The 26,577-nt window shown below is 40.9% G+C and overlaps 1 protein-coding gene across 2 annotated transcripts in view; it reads right to left on the bottom strand.

Annotated features, from left to right (window-relative positions):
• Positions 1-26,577, bottom strand: part of CDH13 (cadherin 13) — a 981,274-nt gene that overhangs the window by 492,093 nt on the left and 462,604 nt on the right. The window lies entirely within an intron of this gene.

Below are 26,577 nucleotides of genomic sequence, written 5' to 3'. Positions count from 1 at the left end.
TGAAGAATAGATGTTGACGCTCAGAAAACTTTTGACAACTACCGGTTTAGATCCCTTCCAGTTCTGACACCATGAAGCTCTAAGATCAGACAGCTGGTTTCCGATATGTCCAAGCCTTCTACACAAGGTGCCTCCTTGGACAGCAGAAACAGGTGTTGTCCTACTGGGGGAGGGACATTGAGACCAGAATGAAATGGAGGCCAGCCTGAATACACACTGACTTTTGAAAGAAACAGAGATTTCTAATATTCATATTCCCAATGATGCTGCTAAAAACACCCCAAGAAAAGCTGAGTTTAATTCCACCAGTTGAAGCTATAGTAATATTACTGGATTTTTCTAAAGGACTTGGTGTGTACCCAATTCCCATGTGTAGCATATAACTCACAGATTTAATTATAGATCTTCCTCAGTCACTAGTTCCCTAGGAAATAAATCCATGGCTCATGTCTTGTGCATGGAAGGTCATAGCAAGAAGATAAATATTTTCTGCATTTTGAAACTTTATCTAGAGGTCACAGGTCTGCAACTCAGCAGATGAGAGCTCTTCAGACAATAGTCAAAAGCTGCTATGTTTGACTAATATCAACGATACTTAAAACCTTTTGTGTTTATCTCAAATAAGGCACTTCCCACTTAAACGTTGAAAATTTTCACTATATCTCTTTTCCCTTTTTAAGGCTGAAATACAAATAAGATGAGAAGTTTCCTTAAATGTTTCTTCCTGCTCAGTTTAGATAAAAGTTATGTTCATAATTTAAAAAAAAAGGAGCATTATCTGAAACATCCAAGCTAATTTTAATCATGTGAACTTTGCTGGGCAAAGATCTCTCTTCATTTTGAGTCATGCAGAAAACTGCCACAGTTGGCCAGCTATATTGAAGAACTAAAACAAGAGGCCAGGCCCAAAGCAGAAAATTCAGAAAAGCAGAAGTACAAATGTCTTTAAATATATGAAACAAGATCACAAAGTAAAGAGACAGATTTTTCCTTCTGAATCAGGGAAGTCAGGCTCATTGTACTTTATAATTTTGTGTATTTAACATTTTCTGAAATTGGTTTCTGCTTGTCCCCATTAGTGCCACTAACTTTTTTAGTCCTATGGAGGTTTAAATGGGAAAACCTAAGTAAAATACTTTGTAAACCCCAAAGAGCTATACAAATGTTAGCTATCTCAATAAGAGTCTGTACCATAAATTCTTAAATGCAGTCTTTTTGATCACAGAGTGGCAGGACTAACTGAGGGTTTCGAGTGCTGTGTACTTGAGATGACAAAGCGCAGAGATTAGGGGTGGTTGGAACTTCTTCACTTTTTATGTGGAGATCATAAAGTAAACAAATAGGTCCATTCCATGGAACTCACAGAAACATCCCGGGGGGGTTCGAAAGATGAGCTATTTCCCCAGCAGGGCACAGCAAACCCATGGCAGAGAGAAGACCGAGGCGTCCACACCTGGCATTATAACATTGTCAGTTTCTCCTGCAACCGCAGCAAAGCAGTTTATGGCTTTAGTGGGACCCCAGATGCATCAGGACAGAACAAGCTTTATTTGTCATTCTTCAGCAAAAGACCCAAGTCAGGAGAAAGAGACTCTAGGTGACCTAAAGCATGAGTAGTAGAAGGCCGGCTATTGCTTCCTTTTCTCCATGCATGATGCACAAGTCGCTTTTTCTCAGTTGAAGGGCTTCTATAAAATATTAATTAGGATAGAGCTAATACTTATTGAGCAATAACTAAGTGCCAGGCCACATATACTTCTCATACATTCTCATGCAGTGCTGCAAACAGCCCTGTGACACTGGTAGACCACACCTGGAGGGGAATCCACTTGAGTTTCCAGCTAATAAATACAATGGATGAGCCTTAAGTCAGGGTCTCAGTCTGCTGCTTGCTTCCCATGCGGTGAGAAGGGTAGCTCCCACCGCTCTGCAGGCAGCATCTCTGTGGGCAATCAGCACAGATCGTGAGCCTCCTCTCTCCAGATAAACTCTCTCTCTCTCTCTCTCTCTCTCTCTCTCTCTCACACACACACACACACACACACGCACTGCCTATCATTTCAGATGTTCAGAGGCTCCATAATGTCCTTCCGTGGACCAAACCTCGAACATACCAGGTTAGGAACTTCTGTTCCACAAACCTTCTTAGCTCCTGGTTGCCCTTATGTCTTCCTCCCTTCTTTTCAACACAACCAGCTTGACTCAACCTTCCTTAATTTCTCTTATTTTAGGCTCACAAGACCCGCCAGACATAAGATTCCAGCTTCAGATCATTTCAATGATAACCTAATTGAAGGGGTTTTTGTTTTACTAAAGGGAAGCAAATGTCAAATACTACACCCCAACATGTGCTCAGAGAAGCTTTAAGCCTAATGGGATTTCTGGCACTATCCCCAGCAGTGTGGTTCCCTCATGGGGTCCCTTGGCTCTCTGAGCCACACAACTGCCCGGGGCTTGTTATCCAGAAAGAGCTCTGGTCCCTGCTGTGGAACTATAGAATCCCGATGTGGGGTGGGGCTGGGGCCTCATTCAACACTGTGGGAAAAATGGCTTTGGCGATTTGGGGCACACGGCAGTTGAACACCCCTTTTGACTGAGAAGATACTAAGTACTCAAATACAAAATGACTTGCCTGAGGTCTCATTTCTTGTTGTCAGCAGAGCCGGACCCAGGTGCAATGATTCCTGACTTCCGTCCGCACATTTCTATCTCAAATACCCAGTAATGTGATCAAAATTCAGTCAATAGAACAATTCATTTAAACACATCATTGTGTTGAGAAAATGAATTTGAAATACACAGTGCTAGTGTGAAATGAAATATTTGTGATTTATTTCTTTAAACCAATAATGTCCCCAAATAGGATGCTCATTAAATCACTATAATAGTGATGCACGGATTTAAATTTGCTGTAATGGCTTCAATTTAGGGAAGAAGTCCACCTTTAATAGAATTGTGCTTTCTCTAACGAGGAAAAAAAAAAAAACCATTTTGTCGCAAATTGTGGATTAAAATAAATAAACCACCAAATGACTACAACAGCATGGATTAGGGGGCCTTTGTTTGTTTTAAAGAACCGTTATCTAGGATGGCCATTTTGGGGGAATTGAAATTGGCATGCAGAGTCTAACAATTACGTGTCTGAAATGGGACTCGGTTTTGGGGATCCGGACAGCTTCAGGATAATCTGAGATGCCAGTGCCCTGCATGGTTGGTGAGGCTCAGGGCACACAATTCGAACACGTGACTTCTTGTAGACTCTAACTTAAAGGCTGGGGCACCTCTCTACAGACCTAATGGTGTCTTGGCGTCCCTGTGGCTGCTTGCACACTGTGGGTCCTGGAAGGAAGGGTCTCATACTCCAGGCCATTTATTTAGCTCCGTTCCTCGACATGCTTTTTCTTTTCTTTTTCCTTTTTTTTTTTTTTTAAAGAAATCAGACTGTGGGCTTCGGGGGGGGGGGCGTATTGCATGGTGCACTGGGTGTTATACGCAAGTAATGAATCATGGAACTTTACATCAAAAACTGGGGATGTACTGTATGGTGACTAACGTAATAATAAAAAAATATTATTAAAAAAAAAGAAATCAGACTGTGATATTTCTTACTAAGAAAGTTTCTTGTTAGTGTCTGTTGTTGCCGTTACTGTTTTTTTAATCTCATCTTCATGTGGGAAAAGACACGGAAGGAAATATATCAATAATCTGATTTTAACTGATTTCTGCACTTGTGTTTATTTCTTCCCAAGACCACAAGAGCACAAATAAACTTAGCTGGAGACCATTTCAATTATCTTAAAAAATATTGACTGATTTAATGTCGTGTGATGAAGAGAATGATTTCATATATAAAAACCTGATTCTTAGCTGCCATAAACCAAAGGAAACTTAAAAATACGTAATCACCATGCTCTGAAGTCACCGTGTTTTGGCAAAGTGGTGTTTTCTCACTAACTAAAATAAAGCTTACTTTTTGAGGAAGGGAAATCGCAGTCTTAAAGCTATAAATCGTGCACTACAATAAATCTATGCATTAAAATCTTGTGCCCACAGACACCATTGACAGGAAGTTATTATCCAGCTCTTTCCCACTTATCAGCACTTTTTCAAACTTAAAAAACTTAACCTGCTTTGGAATGGATATATGTTGAATCAACTTGTAGCTTGATGTTAAGGACTGTTCCCTTGAAGTGGAAAAAGTAAGTGATTTCTATTTTATCCTAAATCGAGGGAAAATAATGGTAAGGGAGAATTCTGCAGATTCCAGGAATGTAGAGAGCTGAATTCACACCCTGGCTCAGTGACATACCAGCTCGGCTACTCCAGCAAGTTATTGAACACTCTTGTTGGGGAAATAGTGGAGATGATGGTACTCATCTGGGGACGTTTAGGAGAAATAATGGATAATAGCACATCATGCTTGGACACTGTGTGGAACATAATAAGTACTCCAATCTGATGTGGAATATTGATTTCACATCAATGGGACCTAGAAATCCTAAAGGCCACCCTGCATTGCTTGGAATACTAACTTTTCCAATGAAGAGGCCAGTTCATACTGGGCCAGGCCATCACCACACTAGTTCTGATGTCAGATTCCAGTTCCACGATCCCTAAAATAGTGGCACATTTATGGAGTCTTCATGCACATAGGTTCTATGCAACAAATGTTTCTGTGAAAATATAGTCCCATATTTGGCCAAGGTGTATTTTTCCTGTATGATGAAATGCATCAGCACAGTGTTGTAGAAAACAAATGAATGTTTCTAAGTGGCTTCGAGAAGCGACTTCAACAAATTAGAGAGGAGTGAAGTAAACATACGGAGGAAGGGGGTGGAGGGAAAGACCAGGCTTTTGTGTGCCTTAATGAGCCCTAATTCAAGGTCTTACTCTGGGAAAAACAGTAGAAGATGGAAAAAATAAAGCCAATCTGTCAATGACTGTATGGATGGATTCTATAGACATAAGCTGTGATTGTTAGGGTCGTTAGCAGGCATTCTGACATTCAAGTATAAAGCATTATTCATGAACACAGAGTGGGCGAAATTATACAATCCATTTAAATAAAATCAACCGTATAACAGTTATAATTCACAAAGTGATCATTTTTAAAAATAGAAAATTGAATTTCAAATCAGCATTTTAATGGCCCAGTGATCCAAATATTAAACTGATAATCAGGCCACAGTGATTTCCATGAGTAGCTGAAAATATTCTTATAATTCTATAATGATGAAATGCCAGAAAATTCCCATGTTCAGAAATATATTGTCCCAAGTAGAATCTCAGACTATCAGTGCTGGAGGGGACCTTGGATATGATGTAAAGCAGTGGTTCTCAGCTGCGGGTGATTTTGTCCCTCAGGCCACATTTGACAATGTCTGGAGACAGTTTGGTTGCAGAGGAGGAGGGAGGGAGCTACTGGTGTTGAGGAGTTTGAGGCCACGGGGGCTGCTCAGGACAATACAAAGGGCAGTTTCCACCACAAAGAACTATCTGGCCCCAAACGTCTACAATGGGGAGGTTGGAAAACTGCCATCCACATCCACCTCTTTCATGATACTGAATGGAGAAGCCACGACCATGGCTTTTCATTGGGCCAACAGTAAGTTGCTGCCTACATTTCAGGGTCCTCGTACTATTTTTATTTCTCTGCTAGGTTTTACATAGCTCTTTCATTCCTGCCCATCTGCCCACTTATCCTCAAATCTATCACTTGAGATTTATTAAATGCCTATCACGTATTTGGCCCTGGGAATACAGAAGTGAACAAGACAAACACAGTCTTTTTCCTCTGCATTTATAGCATGGTGGGGAAGAAAGATGTTAGACAGATAACAACCATGGCAAGAATTGTCACTGTGATAAGTGCCATATGAAAGCACACAACCAGGGGCACATGGGTGGCTCAGTTGGTTAAGCGTCTGCCTTCAGCTCAGGTCATGATCCCAGGGTCCTGGGATCGAGGCTTACGTTGGGCTCCTTGCTCAGCAAGAAGCCTGCTTCTCCTTCTCCCTCTGCCTGCTGCTCCCCCTGCTTGTGTTCTTTCTATCTCTGTCAAACAAATAAATAAAATCTTTAAAAAAATTTTTTAAAAATTAAAAAAAAAAAAGCAAGCACACAATCAGGGGAACCCAATTCACTTTGACATCTCCTTGTTCCCATGCCAATTCTCTAATACTAATAGTCTACCATGCATTGATATACCCTTGAAAGAGATTTTGGGTGCCAGCCATGGGTCCTGACCAGTAATTTGATATTATGGAGAGGACCTTGCAACACGGTTGGAGAGATCAGTAATGGCCACCACTCGCTGGAGACTTACTCTGTACAAAGCACTGTACTAAACACTCTAGTTATGTTTCAACCTAACAACAAGGGGGAGGTACTGTTGCCCTACAACCCCCAAGTGATAAACCTCCACATTTTGGGGACTACTAACATGGCTTGGGGATATGCCGTGGTCTATCATAGCTGAGTTAACTGTTAAGGAAGCTGATTGAGTTTGACTAGCTCATTCAGTGAGGGCCTCCGTTGTGATGGAGTGGACTTGTGGTCAGGGTATAATTGGTGTGTAGTCTCTGACCTTGAGGAAATTAACAGGGGAAGTAAAGATAGTTTGAAGCAACCATCTGAACATGACATGGATTAACAGGTTTTGTTATCACTTGCCATGTTTAAGATAAAGCACAGTGTGAAGATTTTGGTATATATTTGAGGCTTGGAGGTATGTCCTTAGAACTGCTCTGTCCAAAATGGCAGCCACTAACCACATCTAGCTATTAAAATGAAAAAGATTAAAAATCCATGGCCTTGGTTACACCAGCCACATTTCAAGTGCTCTGCAGCCAGATATGGTTACTATACTGGATATGCAGATATAGAACATTTCATCAGCACAGGAAGCTCTAGCAGGAAATGTTGCCTTAGAACATGGGGTAGCATCCAGGGGTAAGGAGACTCTTACTAGTTGTAGGATGATGGTTTTCTGCCCATAGTTTGGGACCTAAGGCCATCTCTGACTCAGCCTGGTTGGGGAAGGAGAGTGCTGAGGTTTGTACAGACTCAGATCAATGGATCTACAGTTCAGGATTTGAACACCTTTGGAAAGAGAAGGATCATAAGAGATTAAAGTCAATGCCTTCATTTCATAAAGAAACTAAAGACCCATATCCCCAAACTTAATATATCCCCCTCCAGCCCCTCTTTGTGCCAGTAATTCCCCTTCCAGGAATTCATTCTTTGGAAATAATCAGGGATATGTACAAAGTTGAGGTTGTTCAGTGGAAAATTTATAATTGGAGAAAAACTGGAAACCCTCTAGATGCCTAACAATAGTTAAAAACCCCTATTGGACAAACTAATACACACCTCCAAATCCAAAGATGCATGAGTCATGCATGACATCACCTTGACTTGGAAGGATGTTGAAGCACATTAATTTAAAAAAACAGGTTGCAAAAACAGTAGGCAAATTATGACCTCCCTGCTGTGAACATACGATATACATAAGCAAAACGGGAGGTGTAGGGATCTATTAAATATTTGATATGCTGGTGATCCATTTGGCTGACAGGGTAAGAATGATACATTTTTCTTTCTCCTTATTTGCATTTTCTTATGGTTTCTCAGTGAACAAGTCTACTTGTTCAAAGCTACCTTCAAAACTAAAGACCAACAAAATAGAGATTTGTTCAATCACTTAATGGTCACCTGACTTGAATTAGGGTCTCTGATTTGGTCAGCGTTGCCCCTCCACCCTACACAGTTTCTCCTGGCTTCTCTGATCTGTCAATCCTTCTCTTTTCCTCAGTTTCATTAGAAAAAGAAATAGAGCCAAATTAATAGTGCGTGTGAAGTTCTGCCTTCACCAGTGGGCTACAGCAGGGGTTGAGAACTTAAGGTAGCATCTGTAACCAAATCAGGGTACTAATAAATCTACTGTGAGTAGCTCCCTGTAAAATATAAAATAACCTCAATTTTCTCCCTGTTTCAGAAGTATTTATCTTAATTTATTCTATCTCAAACCAAAGAGAACTGATATTCATGGCCAAAAATCATGTGCACTATTTCTTGGTAAGTTTGACAGTAAGGTGAGACTTGGAAATAGGGCTACTCAACAGAACTTGTTGTGGGGCACCTGGGTGGCGCAATCGTTAAGCGTCTGCCTTCGGCTCAGAGCATGATCCCAGCATTCTGGGATCGAGCCCCACATCAGGCTCCTCCGCTAGGAGCCTGCTTCTTCCTCTCCCACTCCCCCTGCTTGTGTTCCCTCTCTCACTGACTGTCTCTGTCAAATAAATAAAATAAAATCTTAAAAAAAAAAAAAAGAACTTGTTGTGACGATGGAAATATTCTTCATCAGTGCTGTCTGATGCGGTAGCCGCTAGCCATATATGACTACTGAACACCTGAAATATGGCTGAGTGTGACTGAGGAACTGAAGTTTAAATTTTATATAAATGTAATTAAGTATAAATTAAAGTAGCCACGAGTAGCTAGTGGCTACCTTACTGGACAGTGCAGGGTTGGAATCAGAATCGAACACCTGCGTGATAGCATGAAGCCCCCTGCATGGCCAGGAAGGGTGAAGTCTATTCTGGCTTAGAGAGGTTCTGAACAACACGAGAGGTCATTTGTTTCTGCTTTGCTTAAACCCATAAAGCTTCAAGCAATTCTGAAGCACAGGTCAAGATAACTGAAACATATTAGAAAGACAACGGAATTTGTTTCTAAAGAAAAGGAATGCCAAGTAAGAAGATGTGACTTATGAATGTCTCTGAGAGGTATCATTAGATGCAGTATTAATAAAAAGGGATGGATTCTGGAGAGATGAATGATAGGATTCAGGATTCAAGACATGCTCTGGTGATTTACAGACACTGAGCTGACCTGATCTTTTCTAGAAACCCATTTCCTCCTGAACTTGATAAGCCTCCAACTCCCCTGGAATGCAAATGCAGCAGAGAGATACTGTAGAGGAGGTTTCATACCAACCAACCAGCCCCAAGGTATTGGATTTGGAGTCTATGTGTATCTGTCTTCGCAAGTCCCTCTCTTTTCGGAATGAAAACTGGAGGATTGTTGAGATTGTCTGACTACATCTCTACTTGCTGGTGTGATGATCACTTTGGAATATCCAAGGACGGGCCTTCCCCTCATCACAGCCCTAGGTCATAAAATACAAGAAGCAGCATCTGGTAGGACCTCCACTGGTGGAAGGATGCAGGTCAACAGATGATTATTGGGAAGGTAACAGGACAGAACCTCAGTTTGGGCCAACCTTCTTTTTTTGTTTCCTAAAAACGGATGTCACCAGAAGATAGGGAGAGTCGTGGAGTTTTGCTGTATACCCCATATTTTTCAAAGCATCTTTCATGTAGGCTGTTAGATTTAATAAGTAAAAATACAGGATACACCAATGCAATATTTGGGACATACTTATACAAAATATTAGTCATCATTTATCTGAAATTCCAATTTAACTGGGTCTTATATTTTATCTGGCTTCTCCATCCATGAAACACCAGTCCCAAGAGATCTCCCTTGGTGAAAAGGGCCCCACTTCACTGCTCATTGGGTGGGCTGCTTTCTTTGCCATCCTCTCAAAGATTTCTAAACACAGTAGCATATGAAAAGCTCCGAGGAAGAGTCCTACAGCAGATACTTCCACTCTCTTTAACACAACACCATCCAAACTTTTGAGAACACAGAGCCCAGCCATAAAGGGTCAGACTGCCTGAGTTCAAATACTGGATTCACAACACAGTGGTGCCTCTATGACCAGGGATGAGTGATAACGCGTGGTTGGGGTGGACATCTGTTCATGAGGACAGTCAGAGCCCCTACCTCACAGGCTCAGGGTGAGAGTGACACAAATCAGCATAAAGCATTCAGCCTGAGTAGGGTACCTGCTCCGTGACCATCACCTTTTATAGTCATATCAGTGGCAGGAAGCTTTCCCAACAATGGGTATCCAGTAGCCAGGAGAACCAGTAGGCATATCCAGGACATGTTGGAATAGATCAGAGTGGGGTGGGGGAGTGTTAGCTTGGTCCAGCATGGAAAAAACATCCTTCACTGCCAGCTGGTTGGTCTTGAACCTGCTCATTGTGGTAGATAAAATGAAGATTTCTGGTGTAGTAGGGGTTTCTGTGGATCTAATGGTCTAATGAAACATGCTCTGTCATGGGGGAGCTACTTAGTCTTCTCTGTTTTCCATTAGCAACTGTATTAGTTTCAACGGGCTACCATAGCAAAGCACCACCAACTAGGTGGCACAAACAACAGAAATTTATTGTCTTAGAGTTCTGGGGGCCAAAAGCCTGAAATCGAGGTATCAGGAGAATCAGTTCCTTCTGAGGGCTGTGAGGAAGAACCTGTTCCAAGAATCTGCTCTGGTTTCTGGTGGTTTGCTGGGGATCTTTGGTGCTCCTTGGAGTGGGCACATCGCCTAGACCTACGCTTTGATGTTCACGTGGCATTCTCCCTGTCTGTCATTGTGTCTGAATTTTCCCCTTTCATAAGGACACCAGTGAAACTGGATAGGGCCCCCTCTAATGACCTCATTTTAACTTGATTATCTCTGTAAAAACCATACCTCCAAATAAGGTCACATTCTGAGGTACAAGGAATTAGGACTTCAACATATGAGTTTTTGGAGAGCACAGTTCAACCCATAACAGCTACCTTCTAAAATGGGGCTAATGTCAGCTGCCTTTCTTACCACACAGGACTGTAATGAGGCTTAAATAAGAGAATGTAGAGGAACAGATTTCGAGAAATTTGATAGCACTATAAAACTGCAAGGCAAACGTTTAATTTTGTATGTTGATTTGCGCTGGAAGTGATATTCAAACCTTTGCAAGAAAGATGTCAGGAAACTGTTAATCCTCCCACGATACTGCCTGGAAACACAGAGCTAGGGACTTCATCTTTCAGAAAGACATACAGATTCGAAAGAGATGGGAAAGGCATGCCTGGAAACGAGCATGCTATTACAGTGCCACTAAATCCCCTGATGGCATATAGGAAATTGGAGACAGAAACAAGGAAATGAAGACAGAGAACACAGATATTTCAAAATTTACCACGCACTTATCTTGTATCAACCAAAGTACTGGGCACAGGTCTTGTCAAATCTTAATCCGGGAAACTCAGATTATTTATGAGACACCTATTTTAATGGCATGGCTAACCTTATTAGAAAACCTTCCTTTGTACAAAAGAGAAGGTAATTCCAGAGGAGAGAGGTTGTGTGGGGGGAAAGAGAACGGAAATGAGGGAAGAGGGTTAAGGCAAAGGGTTATCAATTTCACAGCGTTAGTTGAGACTTGCCTCTGCTCTCTTTTAATTTTCGAGAAACTAGTTTCCATTGATCCTGAAAAATGTAGCCTAATCAAGAAACACACACATGCATCTATCTCCTATACTTTTCATATACATTTGTGCCTGGTGATGTTATGAATGCTTGGACTTTTCATTTTACTGCATCATCAAAAGGCCTTTAAAATTTAGATAATTTAAAGAGATGGATGCTCAGAAAGACTCCCCACTCCCCTCAATTTTAAGGAATCTGCCCAGGATGCCCAAAAGCAGAATCTCTTGCTCCTTACTAAAATATCTTTGATGAAACAAAGTATGTCCAGAATCCCAACCATTTTAAGTGCTAAGATGGATAGCAAAGGAGAATCTCAAAGACTGATGGAACAGGATTGGGCAAAATTGAGTTAGGATTTTTCCACGCTTTGCCTCATGAAACAGAGTGATATCTCCTCCTGGAAAATAGGGAGATGACAGGGCCCTTTCCTATCTGCGATCTTACACTTCTGGAGTTCTGCTTCTCTAGCAGAGTCAAGCAAGCACTCCTCTGCTTTCTGATTTCTCACCTGTCAGGTGCCTCGTGAGACACAGTTTCAGCTTTGAGAAAGGAAGTAACAGTCACCAGGGAGAGGAAACTGCAAAATAATAAAGGTTTTTCCTTCTAGAGGAAAGATTACTGCAAAAATCACTAAAGCCATTTTGAAAACAGCATATTTTTTCAGAATGCCCTACCATATATTAAGACACACTGTAAAGCTAAAAGTGTTTGAATAATGTGGCATTCTTGCAAAATCTAATAGATAGGGTGGGTCTCAAAGTAAATTTAATCTTGCACAAAAACTATCTCCCAAAACTGGAAAAGAAGTGACTATTTTATTTTTTGTTTTATTTATTTTATTTTTAATTTTATTTATTTATTTGACAGAGAGAGAGAAAGAGAGAGAGAGAGAGCACAAACAGGGGGAGCAGCAGAGGGAGAGGGAGAAGCAGGCGCCCTGCTGAGCAGGGATCCCAATGCGGGGCTGGATCCCAGGACCCCGGGATCATGACCCAAGTTGAAGACAGACGCCCAATTGACCGAGCCACCCAGGTGCCCCTGTTTTATTTATTTTAAAGATTTATTTATTTATTTTATTTGAGAGATAGAGAGTGTGCATCTCAAGCAGACCCCCTGCTGAGCTCAATCTCATGTCCCTGAGATCATGACCTGAGCCAAAATCAAAAGTTGGATGCTTAACTGACTGAACCACCCAGACGTCCCGGGAGTGGTTATTTTAAAAGCATTTGTAAAGAAAATGAATTTAAAGGGTAAAAACTCAAAATGGGGTTTACATTAAACCACGTATCAAAATAAATTCTAGATGGATTAAAGAACTAATGTGAACATGCAGCCATTAGAATTTAGAAAAAAAAAACATGTGTATTAGCATGACTTTAATCTTGGAATTGGCCAAGGATGTTAATTCTAAAAATGCTAGAATATGTCATAAGGAACAACGATATTGTGTCTAACTAAAGATGTAAAAAGTCAGTATCTCAAAATGTTAAAATTAATTCAAATAAGCTGGCAAAAAGGTTGCAACAAATGTATGAAAGGCAGAGGTTAATATCCACAATAAGTAATAATACCTCCTAAATCAATAGAGAAACCATTAACACCCAAATAAAAAAGGGGATAGGGTTTAAGAAGGCAGCTATCTCACAAGGCATGGAGAAAGGAAAGAAAAAAAGTCACCAGTAATTTTTAAATGGCAAAAAAAGGGAAACAGTACTTAATCATTTTCTTCTACCAGAGTGGTAGATTTAAGCAAACCTTAGCACTTAACACTGGCAAGGAAGAGGTGAACAGGGAGTTTCATATACTTCAGGTGGTAATAAAGTGTAGGGTTGTTTCTTTGCAATGCATTTTGATAATTACGAATTAAGTGTCAAATAAATTTATTTTTTCCAATACAAACTTCAACATCTAAAGATCAATGCTAGAAAGTTAGGTAACCTTAGACACATATCATGTACCTAAGTCATCATCACAGAATTATTTAAAATAATGAATTTTTGGTGGAAAACTAGTTAACCAACAATTAAGGGAAGCTTAAATTAATTGATAGCCCATAAAATGTTTTCTTAAATGAACATTAAATATCATGATTTTGAAAAACTTAATGAAAGGAACATTCCCACAAGAAAAAGTGAAATTTTAAAAGCAGAATACAATCAGAGTATATAATTTCATGCTACACGCACATATATAAATGTATACATACTCTCGTGAGTATTTTAAAACATTTAATTCTACTCCTATGGGCAGAAAAAATGAGACACAAAAACACGAAAGTGTTATCAGAGGCTGCTTTGAGTGGAGAAGTTACAAGCTAATTTTACTTTCCATTCATTCTTTTAATAATAAATATGGATTGCTTTTACAATCAGAATAAGTTAATTTTAAAATAAAATACTGAAGTCAGCATCTACAGCAATTTAGATAGTGTTTATTCTGTTTTACGAGCATTTATAAAATGGCTACTATTATCTTAACATTGGGCTGAGTGAAGGCAGAGCCATTTGGAGAACTTTCTGCTGGAAAGAATAATATAGTTATTAACAACTTTTTTTTTTTTGGATGGCGCCATCCATTATATGGTGCTTAATGCCCAGCTGAGCTATTTAACCATGAAAACCAGAGGGAGGAAGTGAGGGAGGCAAATTTTGAAAACATTCTGATTAAGAAAAAACAATCAGAGATGACGTTTGATCTGAATGAATTTGGTAAGAGAGAGGAGAGGAGAGGACGTGGTAAGTGGCACTCAGAAAGATTAAGCGAAATGTTGGCAAGCACGCAGCTCTGATAAAACCAACAGTAGGGTCTAGCTTCCTCCAACTCATAACACTTTTCTTTTTCTTTTAATGCCACCACATTGTACCTACTGACAGAGTCTAGTACCCAGTCAAAACCAAGGTATAGAGCAGGAAAGTATTGCTGTAAATATGTTTGCCAATTAACCAAGTTAAACTATTCCTAAAGCTTAGTGGGATGATGAAAACACGAGGCGAGATCTGCCATGCTTCCGTACATAGTGCATGCATTTCCATGTTGATTCCCACTTCTCAAAATAAAAATGCACCAAAGAGAAGCGTTCTCAAATATAAGAGTCCAATTGCTTCATTCATAAAATTTTAAGGAACTAATTATGGGGAGCAAGAGGCAACTTTTTTTTTTCCAATCAAGAGGATTTCATTTTTTCTTTTCCACACATTTGGAAGATTTGCAACCCTGTGAGCATGTTTCATGAATGGCAGTAATATGTGTTTGGTCTTGCTTCATAGTAAGGCTAACTACATCTCATTCTGCAAAAGATACCTAATGCCCAATGAGCATTTTTTAAAAATCTAAATTGGAAAATGGTATTTTATCGATGCAAAGTTAAATGTGAACTTCGAAAGGCACAAAGTAGGATATAAACAGAAGATGCTCTATCATAACTGTGCCTGAATACATTAAGTATGGAAATGAAGCCGGGTGAGAGCACAGCCTAGATCTCTCTGAACTGCCTGCCCGACCACATAAATTAATCAAATGGCAGGGCAGCAGAAGCCGGCTGGAAAGCCTGTGTTCCTCACCATTTCTTGAAGCCTAAATGCTTCTGAGATAATAAATATCTGATCTTGGAAGGAGGGGAGGGAGGAATCAAGAGGTTAATTATCGGCTGACTTGGATGACTCTGGAGATATGCTTGCTTTACTCCTCTCTCATCTTAGCTGCTACTCATCCAGTCAAAGCTGACAAGTCCTCAAAACCCATTCTTGCCTAAGACCTTTCTTCCTCCTGCTCCCTCCTGCTTAAACATTGCCTTAGCCTCTGTGATTTACATAAAATAGTCAGGTCTGCTATTTCGCTCCTCATTTTACCGGGGCAGCACTTGCTTATTCCTTAACAGAATCAAGAATTCATTCTCTTAATTCCAGGGATCTGCCTTTGCTGGACTGGTTTGCTGGACAGACTTTCTTACCGAAAATGCAGTTTAAGATCTGATCCCAACCACCAGCTGTCAGCCTTGCTGCCCACTGCTAGTGGCCAGATGCTCTCTGACTGAGGAAGACTCGGTCTTTCCTCACACTGCACATTCTTCATTTTCCCAATTTCCATTTTTTCCACTGTAAGAAATGATCCTAGGAACTGAAGGCTCTCAAGGCTTGGATTCTATGCAGGCCTCCCACCTCTCTGATCACTGCTTATATCAGGCTCCCCTCCTGCCTCCTGCCTCCTGCAGAGAGACCCTGCTGAAGGTTCTTTCCAGAGTCCTCTGCATAGTTAGCACTTTCCACAGTTCCTCCAGGAGAAGGAGTGGGCAGTGACCTAAAGCTTCCATTTCTACTTCTGACTTCTCTCCTGAATACTGGCTCTGTAATGTCTATTTTGAGGTCACACAGGTGCCTAATGTCTATTTCTAAGACATCTTGCAAACTAGCTCTGCCTGCATTTTTCCTTTGATTTACGCCCTTGTCACTGATGCTCACTTCCTTACCCTTTTCTGCTGTAATCACCGATTTGGGGGCTCACCATTTCTTTTTTCTTTTTTTTTTTTAATTTTTATTTATTTATTTGTCAGAGAGAGAGAGAGAAAGCACGTACACACACAAACAGGGGGAGTGGCAGGCAGAGAGAGAAGCAGACTCCCCACTGAGCAGGGAGCCCCACGTGGGACTCAATCCCAGAACCCTGGGATCATGACCTGAGCCGAAAGCAGTTGCTTCACCGACTGAGCCACCCAGGTGTCCTGGGGCTCACCATTTCTAACCCATGCTTTCATTAGCCTCCTGACTGCTCTCCCGCCTGTGCTCCCTGCATCCTTCACGACAGGCTTCCTTTCCACAGACCTCGGCTCCCTGCTCTGCTGCTTTCAAATACTCTTCCCTCAAATTCCTTCCCTGATAGCTGTCCAAAGTTTCCTCTAGCAGAGGCTGATAGATTTTGCATAATAAGAAGGGTACTGTGATCAAAATAAAACTAGAAAAGAACAGTTAAACACACAAACTAGTCCCCTCACTACAACGAATCTTAGAATATCCATCATTTATTGTGGATTTTGATCTTTAAAAATGGCAGTGGCTGGGTGGCATTTCTTCACTGTTTGCCAACAGAGTGCTTTGCCAAGAGGCTCTTGGGGGATCCATTTTAGGGGTATGCTCCGGATCTCCAGGGTAAACTGAGAAGACTCCACCAATTATTCATGGTGAATTGCTAGACTTGGCCATTTTTCCTTGAGCCTCCCATCCTGCTCCTTCCTCTAGCGATTCCCAAACTCCTCCAATCTAAGTTCTTAAGCCACTCTTTCCCTCTTCTCTAGCTCCTAGTCAACACCCATGGGCACTTTCCACCAGCGATAAGAGCCTGGACTCTGCTAACGGTTCAGCTCCCGGGCCAAAGGGTGTGCTGGCCAAGTGCAAGGTTTTGGAGTCAGACTGCTTGGATTCAGTTGCCAGCTCCATGACATTCTTACCTGGCCAGTTTGTGGCAAGTAACTTACATTTTCTGAGCCTTAGTCTTCTTATCCATGCAAGATGGAAATAACAATGCTCACTGCATAAGAAAACTCAATGTGGTGTGTGCATAAAACCATTTGTGTCATGCTCAGGACACTGAAGGCATTTAATAAATAGCTTGGGCTACTGGTAGTCTCTATTACTGGTAACAACTGTTATGTTAAACTCCCACCAGCAAGCCAGGTTGCTCACTTCGGCTAGACTGGGAGCGTGAATACAACTCTGCCTACTGAGCCACAAGGAGAGGGATCTAGTTCATCCTGTGAACTTAAAAGGCAAAGCAGAATGTCTGCTTCCTGAGCTCAATGTAATGGGAAAGAGACCCTCAACCACAGTCCCACTGGGTTCTGCTACCTGTACCCAGCCTACATGTTATGACTTCCAAGAATTATAGCACTAGACCGCTGAAGTTCCTAATCTGTTCTTTACCAGATCCTTGAATCCCACCAGCCAGTTTACCCGGCCCTTTGGGATTCACGGTAGACTGGTCCACAGGGGACCTAAGAAAGGGAAATCATCTCAGTGGGGCTCCAGGGGCTGGGAGCTGCAGAGCCAGTTACACCCTAACCAAAGGGATTTGGAGGAAACCCAAAGCATAGCTGCATGTGCCACCCAGCCCCGCCCCTTATTTTACTGAATGAAAGCATCTACGGGCTTGCCCAGAAGGTGTCAGAGAGCTATAGGCTGTGCCACCTCCAGAACCATTGTCAACCCATCTAGGCAGAGCTGTCTGTGAATCTCCTCATCCCAATAATCCTTTGTTTCTAGTTGATGCTAGACTCACCCAGAATTATCTCATTCAACTCATTTTGCAGAGAGAGGCTACATAATGAACCCAAAGTCACACAACAGTGCATGGTGGGGCCGTAGTTTTAACTTGAAAAGTCTGATTCAGATTCCTGAAATCTTGGACTGTGTTAAATACCATAGTATATATGGTTTGGGGCTCCTAGATATTTCTTACACAAGGTTAGAGAAATCAAAATCGCCTGCTTAGACACCCTGGTTTTGAAGTGATGCTTTGTTTAAGAGTAAGAAAGACTGGGGTTTGTGACTCAGTTCCATTATATGTGGCCTTAGGATAGACATTTCATCTCCCCAATCTTCTACATTTGCACTGGAAAATTAAGACAATAATGCTCACTTTTTAGGGTTGGGAGAGGACTAGATGTGACAAATGTCTAAAGCACCAACACTGGCAGGTAAGCCGTATACATTATTGTATTTTGGTTAAACACATGGGCTCTGGAATCACGCTGTCTAGGTTTTGATTTCTGTCTCATTAGTTACTGGTTGCCTGACTCTATAAAATGCACTTAATAGCTGTCTTACAGTGTTGGGGTAATTATTAAATTAGATAATGCTTTCCAAGTGTTTGGTGTAGTATTCAGGCCATAGTAAACATTTATTATCATAGTTAATAAATGTGATTATTGACATGATGACATTTTTATGGGTTAGGATAGGCTAGGTTTTGCTGCAGAAATAAAAACAGAGTAAAATAAATTGAAATCTCAGAAGCTTAAAAGACAAAGGTTTGTTTATCTCCTGCTCATGTTTTGAATTCAGTGTGAGTGGTGGGAGTTTTATGCTGTGTAACAGCTCAAGGACCCAGACTGAAGAAGGCTCCACCAGCTGGTAGCTGGCACCGTCTAAAACATGTCGATGGCTACCATAGNAGGGAAAGAGAGAGAATGGGAACAGCATGCTTAGGCCAGAACTTGCCAAATGGCTCCATCAGACTGCAAAGGGACTGGAAAATTGAGTTTTTCTGTGTGTATGAGAAGAAGACGAGGGTTGGATATGGGTAAGCACCAGTGCCTCTACCACAATGATGATGGCAAGGACAACAAAATAAGGTGATGAGCTTCGAGCTTGGAGCCAGGCACTCAACAGGTGATTAATAATTAGCAGCCTTTGTTATTTTTGTTATATGTTAACTGAGTGAAGTGCATCACATGATGGGTAACAGGATGAGTCTCCCAGAAGGAAGAGTTGGACTCTGCACCAAATCTGGAAATAGGATATTAAGGAAAGCAGAAGTTTCCCTGTACAGGTGAGTGTGCTGGACCCTGGAGCTCTCCCATCCAACTCCATAAGTTTGGAAATCAGGTCTCTCAAAGGTCCCCAATTCCTCTATAAGATAATTTCTCCAAGTGTGGTCCAAAGACCACCATCCTAGGAATCACCTGAGGACTTTGTCAAAAATGTAAATTTCCGACTCATCTCAGACCTACTGAAGCAGAACCTGTGTGTGTGTGTGTGTGTGTGTGTGTGTGTGTGTGTGTGAGAGAGAGAGAGAGAGAGAGAGGTGGGGAGGTGGTAGATTCTGCAATATTTATTTTTACAAACTCACCTAATGACTTTTAGTCAACCTGAAGTTTGAGAACCATGCAAACAAACACTCTCTGCCCTTATTTCCCCATGGACACCAGCTCTGACTCTCATACTCAGAGTGCCCCTTCAATATCATGCCTTGTCCAAACTCTGATGCTGAGGTTAGCACTACAAAAAGCCAGATTCAATTTCTAGCTCTATCATTCACTTGCTGTGTATTCTTGAGCAAACCACTTAATGGCCCTGAACTTCAGTTCATTCACCTGTAAAATGTATACAATAAAATGGCCTAGCACTTTGTTGGAAGAATTCATTGATATCATGTGGAAAAAAGGATGATGATGAGGATACAGATGATGCTGACGACAGGGATGATGCAGATGATGGGGATGATGCAGATGGTGGGGATGATGATGCAGATGATGGGGATGACGCAGATGGTGGGGATGATGCAGATGGTGGGGATGATGCAGATGGTGGGGATGATGCAGATGGTGGGGATGATGCAGATGGTGGGGATGATGCAGATGGTGGGGATGATGCAGATGGTGGGGGTGATAAGGATGACAATGACAATAATGCCTGGACCTCATGTATGTAACAGATGGAACATCATGTGTGTTTTTTGTTGTCTGTAACATGGATTGTAGGCCTTGGCTTACATGATGGGTAAGGAAGTACCAGGATTATATGTAATGTCATATCTGAGATGTAGTTCATATTTAACCAATGTTAGTTCTGTTTTCTTTTAATTCCTTGTAAAATAGACCTTATCCCTGAACAAAAGGGCCAGCTGGCTTTACTTATTTTTAAATTAGAGCCAAGGAAGTGGAGAGAGAAATTTGTATTGATAGAAGACAATGTATATAGAAACAATGCTTTTAGAAAAACATGAATTCCTAAGTATAGAAGAAAGTCATATTAATAGTGATGAATTTGTTCTCTGGTTCAATTGTTATCTTTGAGTTGCAATGTCCTCAAATAACCATGATGAATTATTTGACGTGCTGTCTCAGGCTTATGAAACTCCCATGTTGGAAAGATTTTTAGAGTTGGTATTTGTTGTTGATTAATGTAATTAGTTGGGGAGAGCTATATTGTGAGAGTGACAGAGATGGATGGGTAAGAAATAAAGAGTGTGGATAAGAAACAGAACCACAGTGGGCCACACTTTTAACTCTATAAATATGCAAACCCATGCAGAGGCAAGGTGGGGAGAGAAAAGTTGGTGGTTTGCCAAGACACAAGGTGTTAATAAGCAGCAGACAGAATGAAAAACCCATAATGTCTATTTAGCATCTGTGTTTGTTTGAACTAAATCTGATTCTAGCTCCAAAGAGTTAATGGGAATCTTTGATTATAATCTGCCTCCTTAAAATGCTTCCACTCTATACCCTGTTCAAATAGAATCATAATTGTTGAAAAACTATAATAAAATCTGACTATTAAGAAAACATTATTATTCATTTGATGATTTATTCAATACCGAAATTCAATGTTCAAATTCCGAAAACTGCACAATTGTTGTTCTCTATCTCCTACTCAAATCCAGCACTTTATGGAGGTATGAGCACATTGCTCTGGAAATTTTAGGTCTTCCCTAATTAATTTGTTCTAAAATATATGGTAGTTCAATCTAGCTTTTAAAAATCACACGAAACAAATAGCATCAAAAATTAAAAAGCTTTCAGAAAGAGTTGCCAATCTTCTTCATGCATAATGTATAGGAAGACTAGGCATGCCCACACTGAGTCTTGGTGCACAGGCAAGTCTCACTTGTGTAGCAATGCAGTGGTCTCAAGATTTGTGACTGCCCTGGGTGGTCCAAGTTTTCCTCCAACAGGAAAGCTTCTAGCATTGCATCAAGTCCCAGTAAAGGAAAAACAAGTGTACTGGGGGAATTAGACAAGAAGTCCCAGGCAAACATTTGTATAGAAACTGTTTTTCTCACCTTATGTTTAAAAACATCTTCAACATCCTTTAAAGCACTGGTTGCCATGGTTACAGTTGTTGTGCACGCAGGGAGGTTTCCAAGCATCTCTGAGCTCATCAGTTAATGCCAACAGATCAGAGATTTTTTGAAAATTGATATTTATAAAATATCACCCCTCTCTTTTTTTTTCCCCTCCCAATCATAAGTCACATCATTGAAGGCAGCTGGATAGGTTTACAGGATTATTGTGGTGGTTATCACTGTGGACCTGGCCTTTTGAAAGGTCACATAAGTGCCACATTGACCATATGCTAAATGTGGCCTTTGATCTAAGTCCACATGTGGTGGGTCAAATTCATTTGCTGACATTCACAAAAACGAAGAATTGCCATTCTGATAAAGCAAAGCTGTCATGCTTCACTTCCATTGTCATAGACCTGTCCCTATGACAACCATAATCCTAATTGCTACCTGCTTGAAAATCATACTAATCAAACTTTTTTTAATATAGCCTTCTTACAGAATTCATAATTTAAATCATGACATATCTAAGATCATGGGCTAACGTGCTTTATGTAAGAATCTTAAAACTGGTCCAGTTTAACCTGATGCAATTTCACATGCCTCAAAGATGATGATGTTACTGAGTTTGGTTAAATCAATGTTATGAATATTCAAGTGAGAAGTTAAAGTTATATCCCAAGAAGTTAAAGTTATATCCCTTTTAGTTACCACCATGTCCCAACATTTGAAAAGTCCAGGTTTCTTATTTTCCAAAGGTTCTTTTTATGTCTTATTTTAACACCTGCTCAAAAATTCATGGGAAAGATTCAGATTTAGACATCAGTGTCTACTTTTGACCAGTTTGATTCTCCAATCAACCTGATTATCTTTCTCCCACAGACCTTAGCTCATCATTACAAAATCATAAACCCCATAGTACAGACCCCATGACACTCATTAATTGTCCAGAAAGTATTTTTGAAATATGTAAATGTGATTTGACTAGAATAAAGCTGTTGATTCAGCAACTTCACCATAAAGCAGCCTTTGTAATAGTCTCCTAAGTCTTTCATTGGCTTTATTTTAAAAAGCTAGGAATAAATTTAACTCAACTAGAGTCACAGAAATTCACAGTGTTGTTTAGAGATATAGAATCAGCAAACTGATGAATGGTCTATTTTTTTCTAGGGTATTTTTAAAAGCCAGATTATTTTCAGTCCTCTACTTTGGGCAAATGGGAGATTTTACCAAGGCAGAGAAAACAGATAAACTACAAGACATGGAAGGGAAGAGGAAGGATCAAATTGAAACAAGTTACGTTCAAGGTCTCTGACTATATGTGGATTGAGAGTTAAACAGACCCGAAGCTCAAGTGAGAGGTGAGGGATGGACTTCAGACTTGTGAACTATTGATGGGTGTGTAGTAATGAGGCCCTGTGAATAAATGGTGCAATCCAGGAGGAGTGAGCAAAGTAGAAACAGAAGGCAGCAGAGAAGAAACCCCAAGCAAGCCCATCGTTTGATTATTCCAGGGCAAAAAGGACATCCAGCAAAGCAGGATGAGAAGAAATTCTCCCACGAGTAGTGGGGGAAGCATCCAAATATCCTGGTGAAAAAGCTGAAAGCTGAGATGAGCAAGAATGAGAAATATTTATTCAAAGTAGGATGAGATAGATGGAGGCTTGGGATTGCCTCTTCTTGTTTGTTTCCCTAAGAGATCAGGAGCTCCCAGGATAAGGAAAGGACTTCTGTTTTTTTCCTTCATATTGCCAGAACTCACATAGCTCCATGCCTGGAACAGAGAACCCACTCTATAACTCTTTGATTCAACAAAAGAATGAAAAGGTCAAAGGTGCATAACAGGTGGAATGAGTCCACTGCATGTGTTAGGTGGGGGCTGCTGGGACCCTTTCAGGAAGAATCCGAGGGGCATAGAGACCAGATTTCTCTCTTTTACTGCTTAGGTAACGTAGTGTTATCCTGAGAGGTCCTTTTACATTTCCATAAAAAGAAAAGTCTAGTTCCCTTAAAAATGATCTGACATAGTTTTCACAATCAACTGCATTTAGACTTTAAAATGCAATTAAAATGTAACTATAATGTAAATCGGGTTAGCCTGAAGATGTTTCCAAAATCTCTCTGACTCATCCAGAATGGGAAACGAGACCAAATTGTAGCATCCTTAATATCTCACAGCCGCCCACACCCCACCCCATGAGTCTACAAATGGTTCATTATGTGACTGGTGATCATTACAGTAGACCACCCCACTGATAACGTTGGTCTGTTGTCTGTAATCATCTCAATGGTGGATCTGAATCACAATACTGTTAATGAGATGTACTGTGTGGCTATTAGGTATTAAGAAGCAATAAAAAAAAAGTCTCAAATTAATCTAAAAAAGTCAATTCCATGACTATCTCTGGATTCCGGATTGGATAATAAGAAACCTGATTGCGAGGAGCATTCTGAAGGAGCTGCAGCAGCCTGACGTCACTAGAGTGCTGGTATCCACTGCCCTTGATCTGGGCAGATGATAAGAAAAAGAAAAGGAAGACACGATCTTATTAACTGAGACACCCTTGTTTGAATTTTAGAAAATTGCTGCTTTGAAGAGCACTGTGGGGGAAAAAGCAGGCCTTATTTTCGTCTGCAGCATCCGAATGAGAGGTTCTACTGCCTTCCGGATCAGAGAGATGTGCCTATCTATTTGATGGCAAGCCTCTGAATTAGTATAAATATATTATGGCCATAAAAACATCTGTGCTGAATGAATAAGGAATAAAGTAGCATAGGATTTATGGAAGGAGGTAACAAAAACGAATGCTGTCAAATCCTGGTTTCCTGTCACCAAGACGCCACAGCCAAGTCCTGGAAGCAGGTGAGTCAAAACTTGATCGAGTCCTATTAGGAGCTTGTTAGCTGCCTGTGGTGCCTTTTATCTGAAGTCTTCGAAAACACCAACCTTTGTGCAACAACCACAACAAAATCAATTTTCTTCAACTTGGAAGTGCAGCCTTCCTCCGCTTGGACACACAGGCAACCATTTCTCTAAAGGAAATGCTTCATACCTTCCCCGGACATGTCACTTTTTAGATCTGTGTGTATTTTAGACCGCCGTGTATGCGGCCCAATACTAGGATTAGACCCTTGAAAGGAAGATGCTTTCCTTATATTGGTTAGGGATATATGTTGGAACTATAGAATGAATCATCATCAGATAGAATCCGTTAACACTCGTGCTTTTAAAGAATCAGTGACCCTTAACAAAGACAAATGAAAAGGTGTTGACATGTCGAAGTGAGCCGATATATTATGACAGTGTATTGATTCAACTCAAGGAGCTCGGGTATTGTTCATTTCATACCAACACTCTGGTCAAAGCACAAACAAAAACACCTCCTTCCAACTGAAGAACCTTTGCTACAGGAGTTCTCTTCCTCTGGAATGTTTTTCTCCCCTGGCTAATTCCCCCCCAGCCTTCAGACTCACAGCAGAGCTCTTCTTTGTACCTGCAGCCCCTGATCTCAAACTAGGCTGCACACTGACGCATGTGGGGAGCTTTAAGTCACTTGGATGCCCAAGTCCTCCCCAGAGATTCGCATGTCATTGGTGTCGGGGTGTATCTGGGATATGTCTTGGACCCTGAGATTTTTTTTGTTGTTAAGGTTTTATTTATTTATTTGTCAGAGAGAGAGAGCACAAGCAGGGGGAGAGCCAGACAGAGGGAGAAGCAGACTCCCCGCTGAGCAAGGGGCCTGATGCAGGACTCGATCCCAGGACCCTGGGATCATGACTTGAGCCAAAGGCAGATGCTTCACTGGCTGAGCCACCCAGGGATCCCAGACACAGATTTTCTAAAGCTCAGATGACCCTGAAGTGCAGTTAAGGTTTGAGAACTTCGGTTGATAGCATCTTGTGCTCACCTCTGGCGAGGATGGCCTTAATGTTCCCTTCCGGCTTCACTAAGCTTTAGACAGGTTTCTTCCTAACTTGAGGTCCCTCATCCCCTTTCCTTAAAGAATTTACTTTGGAAAACTTGCAATTGTAATTCTTTTTCTGCCCTTTAAAATGTAAATCTTCTCCAGGTTCTGCCAGTTTCACCACCCTGGAATGTCCTTCTCAAGGACCTGTCAACAATTCCTCTGACATGTGATCACTGAAGGAGATAGTGCCCCTGTCTCCCAAGGCCCAAGCACATTAACCATGCCGCCCCTTAATGTCCTCTAGTACTTTTCCACTAGCTCATCCTGCTGCATCAAAACCCTCCTGCCCTTTGTTTAAGTGGGGTTAAGTTCCATCTCTCTCCTCAGGTGCAGTAGCCTGAAATAAAGTCTTCCCTGCCTGTTTAACTCTGGTGCAATTTTATTCTTGCCTAGACTAGACCACACTACTTTCATATTATCTGTTTGGATTTCAGTCTTCCCTGCTCCTCTGAGGTCTCCCTTTTGTCTTGTTTTTGTATTTTCTTTTTTTCCTTTCTCTCCTCTGCATCTAGCCCAGGATAGGATATATAATGGGCCTCACAATGCATTTCCTTTTACTTTATTTATTTATTTATTTATTTATTTATTTATTTATAAATATTTTATTTAGTTATTTGAGATAGAGAGAGAGTTAGAGAGAGCACGAGCCAGGGAACAGAGGGAGAGGGAGAAGAAGGCTCCCCACTGAGCAGGGAGCCTGATGCAGGTCTGAATCCCAGGACCCTGGAATCACGACCTGAGCCAAAGGCAGACGCTTAACTGAATGAGCCACCCAAGTGCCCCATCCTTTTACATTTTTAAATTGTACTAACCATGGTTTGCTTAATGTGCCCATGTAACTCATTTGACTTTATCTGTGTGCAACTATTGAGGGCAACAAGCAGGAGAGAGTAGCTTGAGAGAGAGTCACTTAGAGAAAGAAGAGAAGACTAAGAAAGGAACCAAGAAAGAAGACCCTTTGTTTTCCCCATTGCCTTTTGCCCCTTTCAAATTAGACATTGGCTTTCTCTGCCCCAGAGAAACAAAAGGCATTAATTCTTGGCTTTTGAACTTCTAAAGGTTCAGGTCTGGGCAATTTAAATACCATGTAAGGGACTTTCAAGGATAATTTTGACACCATGCAATTTTTGCTTTAGAATGCTGACTTTAGAACATGACCCTTCTGCCTCCACCCAGACCTGCTCTTTAGATTTGTCTCCTCCTTATATAATCTGTTGCCTTCAAACATTCCTCAGGGAGGGATTACTTGCCTTGACAACTTATTTGGTTGCTTTCAAAGCTCACTCCTTGAAATTAATATTCTTAAACAGTAAAGGAAATAAATTTGACCGTTTCCACAGAAGTGGTTTTTACCCCTTAATATAACTTTTAATAGTGTCTGAATATCTCATTTTCCAAATGAGAATTAAATAACTGAATAATTAACTTAGGTTTATTTTTCACAGGAGTTTCTTT

The sequence above is a fragment of the Ursus maritimus genome, unplaced genomic scaffold (assembly GCF_017311325.1).
Source record: "Ursus maritimus isolate PB19 unplaced genomic scaffold, ASM1731132v1 scaffold_19, whole genome shotgun sequence".
Classification (NCBI taxonomy): domain Eukaryota; kingdom Metazoa; phylum Chordata; class Mammalia; order Carnivora; family Ursidae; genus Ursus; species Ursus maritimus.
This window is presented reverse-complemented; position numbering and strand designations above follow the sequence as displayed.